Below are 10,907 nucleotides of genomic sequence, written 5' to 3'. Positions count from 1 at the left end.
AGTATTTTTAAGGCTCAAAGTGGAAATCAGACACACTTAAAGCGGCTTATTTTCATGAAAAACCCAACTTGGTTAACGAACAGCTATTAATACTTGGCCAACTTCACCAAAAAAAGCGTTGCAAGACTGGGTTTTAGCATAGCGGAATAGATACACAAAAATAGTAGTAGGTCAACGCTGTCTATTCATCACTCAAGAAAGTAAACAAACAATTTTACAGTGAAGAGAATTGTGAATTTTGGATAGCCTATATTGGCCTACATGTTGATTAGATTAAATCAATCTTAACTGGTAAGATGTTTTTCTGGTAATGAATGATGTATGTCTAGTAATGAATAAATATGTTTAGCAAATGACTAATATGTGCATATGAAGGCTGATAGGTGATTGGCCTAGGCCTATTTGTTTTCTTGGAGTGGGCTAGCCCAGGCTTAGTTGAGATAGGTAGATCAAACTTTGCATATCAAAGCAGTGTAGCCTCTGTAAAGCCAAAAACATGCTCTTGGAAGTTCTTTCTTAAAATTTAGAGTTTTTCCATTAGGCTGCTAAGGTTAGTTGGCTGGGTGTACACAGCACTGAATACATCAATGGTAAAATTCTAGTTTAGTGACTTTTTGCTATCTTTGAATGGGTCTTAGGTTAGGAAAATGAAACTTTTAGGGATGGGTCTACAGGCTAAAGTAGCCTATGTCCCAGGAAGGTATTTTGAAGTACCTACCTCCACTCCTTCTCTCTCTAGACCTTATAACTATGTCTTTGGGGATAACTTACTCCCCCACAGTCCCCATAGGAGGGTCTGCAAGTTACAAACTTTGATCAGTGTTTGCATATAGGCTAGTAGCCTAATGGTTATTGGGAAATGTACAGACATTTTCAGGGGGATTTTTTGGCTAGAGGAGGGATTGAGAAGAGGAGGTTATTTTGAGGAATTTTTTATGGGGGAAGAAAATTTCTATGAAGGGGGTGCAGGATTTTCTAGCATTATTTAAGACACAATGAAAAAATAAATATGAAAAAGTTTTTTCAACAGAAAGTAAGGAGCAGCATTAAAACTTAAAACAAACAGAATATATTATGCATATAAGGTGTTTCCCTCCTCCTAATACCTCACTCTTTATGCTAAAGTATTTTTAGTAATTTCAACTAGGCCTATTTATTCTATGGCCTTGTGATTCAGGGGTCATTCTGAAGGAATTAGGACAAAATCTAAGCTTTAGTATAAAGAGCAAGGTATTGTTGAGTGGGCAAACCCGTCATATACATAATAAAAACATACAAATATAGAAGTTCATTATGTAAGCTAATTCATAAGTTATTATATCTTTTACTAATAAAAGGTTTGTAAAAAACTAAAAGTTCTAGTTGCCTTTTTAAGTAACCAAAAAATTGGAGGGCAACTGTGCCTCCTCCCCTGCTCTTTTTTTCTCAAAATTGTTCAATCAAAACTATGAGAAAGCCATTTAGCCAAAAAAATAAATAATGAATATGCAAATTGTGTTTAAAGGGGCAGCTTGGGATGAATTGTCAGAAATAAAATCATGAAAAAGTATAAAAGTAGCAACATGAAAAAGAATATGAAAGTAATAATCTAAAGAGTAGCTATTCTTAACCCTTGCAATTGCCAATGGTTACTAAAACAATCTTAAATATTTAATCATCTTGTTTCTACAAGTTTATTGCTTTAAATTACTCCCCTCCCTGATGGATAAACTTACACTTGATTCTATGTATTAAAACTATTTTTTTTGTAATAGCACAACTATTTCTTCTTTATTAATCTGCAGTGAATGCAGAGGCGCCATTTGGGCCAAGTCTTGGGGTGGGCATGAACCCCATCTGCCCCCCCCCCAATTCACTTTGCATTGTTTAAGAAAAATCCAGGTTTTGGCAGCACATTGATTGAATATTCTAAGTAAAAATGCATTTTCAGCACCTTTGTGTTGCTTGGAAATGTACTGTAACCAAATGTTGAAATGAGCCACACTGACCTCTATGATTAATTATAACAACAAAGAATAAAATCATCAAGGTTAAGTGATTAAACTGAAAGTGGAAAATTCAACCAGACTACAGGCTGGCATTCCTCAGCAAGAAACTGTCTTATTTAAGTAAACAATACATTGGTGAAACTAACCTTCCTTGTTATGCTGAGGGTTGTAACCAAAATCTCAGTGTGCCTTCAGCAGAAATCTTCCAGATCAAATATATTTACAAAAAGGAAAAACATAACAAGAAAAAAAATATAACAACATTCAAGGTAACAAGGGGAACCACTGAGCTTACATCTTTGCAAAATCATCAACAAGCTGGTTGTAGTCCAAATTTTTTACTAAATCCTTCTCTGCAAATATCAAAAGGAGGTGACTGAGACAATCATCTTCTGTTGTAGACTGCAGGTAGTTTTTCACTATTTCTAGGCTAGAAAACAAACGCTCATTGCTTGCTGTTGTCTCAGGAAGTGTGGCAACAATACAAAGTACTTTAATTACTTCTGAGTAAGCCACTGGTAATGCCTGAAGATGGTCGACAATGTCTAGGAAGTTTTCCAGCTTTTTCTCCTCATTGAGCAAGAAACACTTGGCAATACCAGCTTGAGATTTGAGAAAAATGCTGTCAACATCTAGCTCACCATAAAGAGAAGAGAAAAGCTTGAGCAGCTCTGTGTCCATAAACTTGGTTGAGCTTGGGTCCAAGGCTTTGAGCATACTCAGCACTGGCAAGTTATCTTTGAACCTTCTGTCAAATTTGGCTAGTAGACGGTTACAAGTTTTGAAGTATTCTTGCTTCATTTCATCTGCCAAAGCAGTAGTCCAATTTCTAGATTCGATGAAATTCTTTCCTAGTGTCAAAGTTGTCACAAATTGTTTCTGATGCTTGGTGATCTTTTGAATTCTTCCAGGTTGTCCTTTCTGACCAACAGAGGAGGGTCTAGTCTTGGGTCCATTCACAGCAGGTACTTCAATTTTGAGTTATGTTGCAAACTCTTTAGCCTTCTTGAAAAGCGATACAAATGAAGCATGTGAACGCAGGTCGGTGAGTTTGCTTCTTGTGGCCTGAATCAGGGTGCATAATCAAGAGATAACCAAGTCGACAGCATCAGCATGGAGTTGCTGAGACAGCAATTTTGTTGCATGTGTAAATGCTTCTATGTAGTGCAATTGGAAGATAACAAGGAACAATTCCATCAAGAAATGATAGGCCAGGAACTGACATATTTTAGTCTATCAACTTAGAGGAATTACTGCAAATATTCAGAATTTATAATATTAATATAATCATCTAGGAAACGGGCATTTGACAGAACTCGAGAATTAGATTATGTATCTAACCTGCTTTCAAAGTTTACAATGGTTAATAGCAAATAGTGTTATTATTATGGCTGGCAAAGGACCCTTTTTGGTGGAAGCTTGGGTCCCCTGGAAAATCTGGGGTGGGCATTTGCCCCCCCTGCCTGCATTAGTTAATTTTCCAAACCCCAACAGTTCTATTAGTAAGAGACCTAGAAAGGGTTGTTAGTATCAAGCCTGAACTGCCATTTGGAATGAGTGATCATATTACAATTGCTAGCCAGCTTGTGTTCTTTCCTAAGAAAAATCAGTACATAAGACATGTGTATACAAATTACAACCAAGTTAGGCAAGAATTGTCAAGAAAAGATTAGTCATTCATTGAGAATCCTGATGCTCCTGAATCAAGTAGTAAAGTGAAAGAGATTCTTGTATCATCTGGTGACAAGCATATGCCTATTACATGGATCTGTAAGCCAAGAACCCTTCCTTTTCTCACTTGTGATATTAAACTGGCAATCAAAAAAAAAAAAAAGAAAAAAGAAAAGCAGTAGAAGAAATATAAAGAAGATACACCAAAACAGGTAAATTGCGATAGATTTAAGCAACTCTGTAATAAGGTTCAATAGCTTTCACAAAAGCTTACAAGAGAGTATGAAGAAGCAATTGCAGATGCTTCCAAATCAAATCCCAAGAAATTTTGGAGGTATGCTTCCCTGCAAAAACCTGGAAGACACTCTGTAACTGAGCTTTCTATTGATGGAGTATCTATTACCAGCCCTAGAGTCATAGCTGAGATACTGAACAATCAGTTCCAAAAATTCTTCACCACCCCAGACAGAGATCCACTTCCCAATCAACCTAAGTGTACAGTTGATAAACCAATGTCACCAATTACTGTCAGTAAAGATGATGTTGGAGCTAGACTAAAAAATTTTGCAAATTGATGCAAATCTGATAGATGCATACAATTTCGTTACAGAGTTCCTATATAGAGGAATCCCAGTAGACCTCATTCTCCTAGATTTTGCCAGAGGATTTGACAAATAATGTCATTGTCAACTACAGGCAAAATTAATGGCGATCTGGGTAAGCCAGGAGGAAGTTGGGTGGGTGATGACATTCCTGAAAGATAGAAGGCAGAGCGTAAAGGTGCATGGAGAAAATAGCTGGGTAGTAAACGCAGAAGAACTGAAGTGGAAAGTAGAGTCCCACAGAGAACCGTCCTTGGTCCAACATTATTTAACATCTATATAAATAATGGCCCACAATCTGTCAAAAATAAAATCAACTTGTATGCAAATGATTTAAAAATTATCAGCCTTGAAAAACATCCAAAGAGCAAGCCTTATTACAAGCTGACCTAGACAAATTCTCTGATTGGGCAAGGCTCTGGAGGTTAGAGTTCAACATTAAGAAATGTAGGACAATTCATTTTGGCAGAAAGAATGTGAGTGGTCTGTATGAGATGTGTGGAATAAATGGTGTTGGGCAAATGATTGGTTCCCTCCCTGCTAAAAGAGACCTGGGTATACTTGTGGATGATGATTGTAAGTTTGAACAACATGCTCAGTTAGTTGCCTCCAAAGCACTCCAGACCCTGGGAATTGTAAAAAGAACAATCCATAGTAGGCTACTAAAGCTGATGTCAAAGATATACAAAGAAATTGTTTAACCAAAACTGAAATTTAGTATGTGTATGGGAACCCCATTAAATAAAGGCAACAAGACAATACTACAGGGTGTCCAAAGTTGAGCAACTAAAACAATAGAGGGTTGTAAAAGCCAGGACTACCCATCCTGCCTGGTGAAATTACAGATTCTTAACCTCTCCTATCAAAAGAAGTGAGGGGATGTCATCATGGCATGCAAAATACTGCACATTCAGTCCTTGCAACAAAATATGCTTGAACTTGACCAGTTAACAAGAACTAGAGGACATACCATAATACTGAACTGCAAACAAGCCAACACCAGGCTACAGAACAACTTCTCACCAAATAGAGTCCCAGGGCTCTAGAACTCCCTAATCAAAGGAGTAATCTCGGACCTGAGTGTGGAGGTCTTCAAGGGAGCTGTGGGCAAAGATTGGTTGTCCAAGCCAAGGCTTCAAGAATGGGATGCAGGTGACACATTGGCTCAATATTTTGACTAACCAGCACCCGCATGATAATTCCTTATTTGCTAGACAATGAGATTTACAGTAATATCTCAGGGGCATGTTAGGTTTTTATGGAAAAGATGGTCATATAAACTTAAGAGAAGGCTCATTTGATTGGAGCCATTTTGTTCAAAATTGTCCAGAGATCATATAACAATACCTCCAAGTTTGACACAGCCCTGCAGAGCCTTAGGTTATGGGTTGTAAGTTATGCCATGGGGCATATATTTTTTTTATGGAATGGGTAGTTGTATAAAGTTTGGAGTAGGCTTATTTGATTAGAATTTGAAAATTCTAGTTCCGTTTTAAGAGTCAAAAGCGATTGGAGGGTAACATCAGCAAACAAACACCGACAGCAATTTATAACTTAAAATTCTAAGAAAAGTAGTTTGCCAAAGAAACAAAAAGAGCCATACTAAACTTAAGACTAGCAGAATTAAGTTCCTATCATATTACAATTCAACAAGGCAACTAATAAATTCTAATCATACATCTTAATTCTTAACTCTAAGACAAGAAAAACTAGAAATATTCAATTTATAAACCAATAAAAAGCTTTGGTAATAGAACAAACAGAAATTAATTAAAGAAAACTTTGCATAAAAATTAGTTTTTGAAGGAAGTTAAAGAGCTATTGTGAACTCAAGACGAGCAAAAATTAACTCTTATTATAGTTCAAACTCAAAACAACCACATATTACTTTTAAAGAATAAGTGAAACCCGAAACAAACAGTAATTAACAATCATAGCAAGCATAAAGATAACAGATGCAAGTATAAATTAATTAATATATCTTAAATAGCTTCAATATGCTATTATTAATTTTTTCCCAGAGGCACTTCCTATGGAAATGATTGTCATATAAACTTTGGAGGGGACTTATTAGGTTGGAAATCAGAAGTCCTATTGCCATTCATAGGAGTCAAAAATAATTGGAGGGCAACTAGCCCCCCCCCCTCCACCCCTATTTTCTCCAAATGCACGAGACAAAATTCTGAGATGACCATTATGTTCAAAATAGTCAAAAAGACAAATAATTATGCCTCCGTGGTTGTCAAGACCCTTACAACCCCTAGGGCATAATTTATGCAAACTGCCCATTCTTGACATATGAGGTGTTTTTGTGGAAGGAGTGGTCGTATAGATCTTGAAGAAGACTCATTCGATTTAAATTTGAAAGTCCTAGCTCCCTTTTTAAAAGTCAAGAGTGATTGGATGGCAACCAGCCCCCCACGCCCTTTTTTCTCCAAATGTTTCCTATCAAAATTTTGAGATATCTATTTTATTCAAAACAGTCCAAATGTCAAATAAATATACCTTAGGGGTTGCAAAATCCCATATAGCCCCAGGGCAAGGGCTGTAACTTATACAAGTTGTCCATTGTCAACATATAAAGTTTTTTTTTTTTGGAGTTGATGGGAATATTACCTTTGGAGGACGCTCATTCTATTGGAAATCAAAATTTTTTGTGCCCTTTTTAAAAGTCGAAAGTAATCAGAGCGTAACTAGCCCCCCTCGTGCCCTTTTTCCCCCAAATGCATCTGATCGAAATTCGGAAATAGCCCTTTTGTTCAAAATAGTCAAAGATTCATATAACTAACTTAGGGGTTGAAAAATCCCCCGTTGCCCCCGGGGCAAGGGCCGTAATTTATCCAACTTGCCCATTGTTAACATAAGGTTTTTGTGGAATTGGTGGTCATATTGACTCTGGAAGGTGTTCATTCGATTGGTAATTGAAACTTTTTAAGAATCCTGATCAAAGAAGTCTTTGATCAATTGAAGTTTTTTTTAGACTCAAATCTGATCTAAGGGCAATCAGCCCTCCGACCCCCTTTTCCGCAAAGCTATCCAGTTAAAATTTTGAGACAGCCATTTTATTCAAAATGTAAGCTATGCAAGTTGCTTATTGTTGCATGTTGCTTATTTGATACTTGGATTTACTGATTTATGGGGTAAGGGCTGTAAGTTATACAAGCTGCTTGTTGTTACTTTGATACTTTGTTTGCTTTGATCCTTTTTTTTTTACTTTGGTACTTTGTTTTCTTTGATATTTTGTTACTTAGATACTAGTTTTGATACTTTGATGAAACTTTGACGTTGAAAAAAAAATGATTCTTAAATAGGGAATTTTGAAAAATTTTAAACTTTGGCAATCACAAATGAACAAAAATTGATTAAAACTCTATTTTCTGAAAATGGAGTTTTTCAAAGAAAAGTAAAAGCCAAGTTAAACTTAGGACCAGTAGAAATAAAAACCTATAATAATTCGAACTCAAAACGACGAGAAATTAAAATTATTCATTAAAGAATAAATGAAACACAAAACAAGCAGAAACTAAATAAACAATCATAGCAAACAAACATACAACAGGTACTAGCATAAATGAATAAATAGTTCTTAAAACGACTAAGACTTAAATCGAATTTCAATGTTGTACAATGTTATACTAAGTGCAAAAGGAAGTATTTGTAATATAATTGGTTTTCAGTAAAGCGGCAATTGCACAGAGAGCTTAGACTTTTACATTTAGGGAAAGGGGCAGTAACCAAACTCTTGTTTGTAGTGAAAACTATATGCGTCTTGAACAATCTTAGAAGCAACTAATAAAATTAAACTGAACATTTAATATAATGGCTTATGATATTAATTAATTCAAAAAAATTTCCCACAAGACAAGTTTTTCAAAGAAAAGTAAAGAGCTCTATTAAGCCAAGAATGAGCAAAAATAATCATTAATATTGCTCAATAATGAGCAATAATAAGTCAAATAATCTTCCAAGCGTAAAACTACCACAAATCACTATCAATAAATAAATAAAACTCAAAACAAACAGAAATTGCGATAAGAAGCAGAATAAAACTCAAAACGAGCCAAAATTAACATGAGTAGAGCTGATAACACCCAAGGCTTCTCTAGACTAGAACACAATTTGTGCTTTACTGAAAAAAACAAAAAAAAAAAAAAAACAAATGACCGGGGATTGTCAATTAGATTGACCAATATTGACATTTCTTCTTTAAGGTTTGGATTATTTTTATTTATGAAAGTAAGAAAGGTGAAAGCATTTCAAAAGTATTTTATTTAACGATCGGTTTTTTCAGTTTTTTTCTCAAATATAGTACTCAATAGTATAGTTTAGGAAGGATTCGTAAAAAAATCGTTAGGTGGGGCGATTGTCCCTTTTGTATCCGTGCTTGCCATCTATCCCGATTTCCACCGACCTGGGTATTAAAATACTTCATTAAAAATATCGTATTTCCACCTGGGATCGTGCCCATTTTTTGCTGTAGCTATAAGTAATTACAATACCGTCAAATATTTCTGAACATTATCAGGCCTAATCAGTATATAAATTTATTTTTGATGTTAGGTCTTTATAACAAAATTTTAAATTCTTGATTTGACAGCACCCCATATACATCAAATTCTCTTAAAATAGTTTTAAAAATTTTTATCCCTAGTTTGAACGTAAATTTTCTAATTATATTTTACATACAGATGAAAACCTTCGATTTTATTTCCGTTGGAATATAGTAAAGAACAAACCTAAGGGAGTCAGTGTGAAATAACACCCCAGAAAAGTAATTTTCAAAAGATACGTGTTGTAAATAATTTTTTTTTTTAAGAGAGGTGTTTTTTATCATCTTGCATATAAAGATGCAAGCTTCTCTGCTTGTGTGAGCCCTTTCCCGATACTCTATGATCTTTGGCTGGATGCCATTTCCCCTGGGAAAAAGACAATAAACCCGCATCCGTGATCTCTTGTGAAAATCCAAAATTTCGCATTTTGCAGGATAGGGGCTTGAAACCTCTGCATTAGGGCTCTTTGGTATGCTGGATTTGATTTCTCTTCCCTTAGGGGTGTATTCTGTCTGTTTCAATAATCAGTCAAATTTTCTTTGGCTCGTGACTTGGTGCGTAGCCTTAAACTTAATGAATTTTATATATTTAAAATCACCATAAAAACCAATGCTTTTAAGGCCGTGATTAAGTGAACTTGAAAACATCGATGTTCAAAATTGAAGTTAGGGTAGCCTTCTGTCTCTCAATTCTCTGGAGACCGTCGATTGTTAAAAACCCTTCAAATAACACTCATTTATTGGCGGAAATAACAGGTTAATTATACCAGTTTGTCAATCTGGTCTCTAGGGGTGTTATCGGGGATCTGAAACCATTCTTTCTGGCAAAAAACTTGTGAAAATTTCAGGTAGCCGAAAATATTCTATGTGACTGCTCGAAAACAGGAAAATACATTGAAAAATGGTTGCAATCATCTTACGGGTTATTGTCATCTGCTCATGATAGTAACGATTTTGTTCTAAAAGCAATCCGTACCTTCCGCTAATGAATACTTAAGTACTCTTTAAATATAGTTTTTCAATTTTAACATGGGATTTTCGAGTTCCATCTTTTCACTTAGTCACGGTCTTAATATATGTAGGCCTATGTATGGTAATCAAAGCTCCTTTTTTTCAAGTTACGGTTATTTTTAGCTCAATTTGCTCCATACTTGTAATTCATTACCACAAACCATTTGACATGATATTATCCATTTACGGAGATCCATGATCCATTTCTTTCCATTTTTAAATTTAAGGGCCATATAGTCTAAAAAATGATTTAGTCTACAAAAAGCACGTTTTTAATTTCTTTGCTTTATTTTATTTTGTCTGTTCACTTGAAGCAAATGGGGGCAGAACTGTATAAACTGTCTATTCTGTCAGATAAAAAAAAACTAAAGGGAGAGAGATAATGGAAGACGGGCAAAGTAAATATGCCATTCAATGTTGCTTTGACTGATGTAATTTCGCTTTGGCATTTTACGGTCATATTTTTAGGGGGTAAGACTATGAAAAGGATGTAAAAAAAAAATCAAATTATCGCCGAAATAAAAGAAATAATTGGGTATCCGTACAAATTTAGCCATTGTTGGAAGGAGCGGTGGGATATTGGCTCGAATTTCCATCGCCCGCATCCATGCTTAAAACTCAACGAAGCAGAATATTAAACTTGCTCCTTCCCCAAGTTGATTTGTTTCTTCCCCCTTCCAGCAAGATACCAAGGTGCATTTCGACTGATTAGTACCCACCGTCAATCTTGATTCGAATTTCTGAAAGCTGGATTTTTTTTTTCCATGACCTGACCGGCATACCAACGAGCTTGTTTTCATGGAAACTAAACATTGGCTTTCAAATCTAGCCATAAAGTTTTTCGAAACTTAGATATTGATCAAACAAAGTCCTAAGAATGCAAGAAACTCCTTCATTTTTATGCACTTATTTGGCTTGTCCTCAGAAGTAACTTAAGCAATCTCATTAGCATTGGCAGTGAATCTTAGAAATTACGAAATAACTAAATAGAGGAAAAGTAGCAACATAACTGTTAAGAAAATGCTAAAATAAAATGAACACGTTCTGTTGAAATTTACTCTGCAACTAAAAAATAGAAACCATAGA

At 35.3% G+C, this 10,907-nt stretch overlaps 1 protein-coding gene across 2 annotated transcripts in view; it reads left to right on the top strand.

The window, feature by feature from the left end:
* Positions 1-153: 153 nt before the first annotated feature.
* Positions 154-10,907, top strand: part of LOC136040829 (afadin-like) — a 124,871-nt gene continuing 114,117 nt past the window's right edge. For both annotated transcript variants that reach the window (XM_065725176.1, XM_065725167.1), the window contains exon 1: positions 154-291. The gene's annotated coding sequence lies outside the window, so the exon portion shown is untranslated. The remainder of the gene's footprint in view (positions 292-10,907) is intronic.

Source organism: Artemia franciscana, chromosome 2 (assembly GCF_032884065.1).
Source record: "Artemia franciscana chromosome 2, ASM3288406v1, whole genome shotgun sequence".
Taxonomy (NCBI): Eukaryota; Metazoa; Arthropoda; class Branchiopoda; order Anostraca; family Artemiidae; genus Artemia; species Artemia franciscana.
Note: the sequence above shows the minus strand (reverse complement) of the source record. Positions and strands in the feature narration are given on the sequence as shown.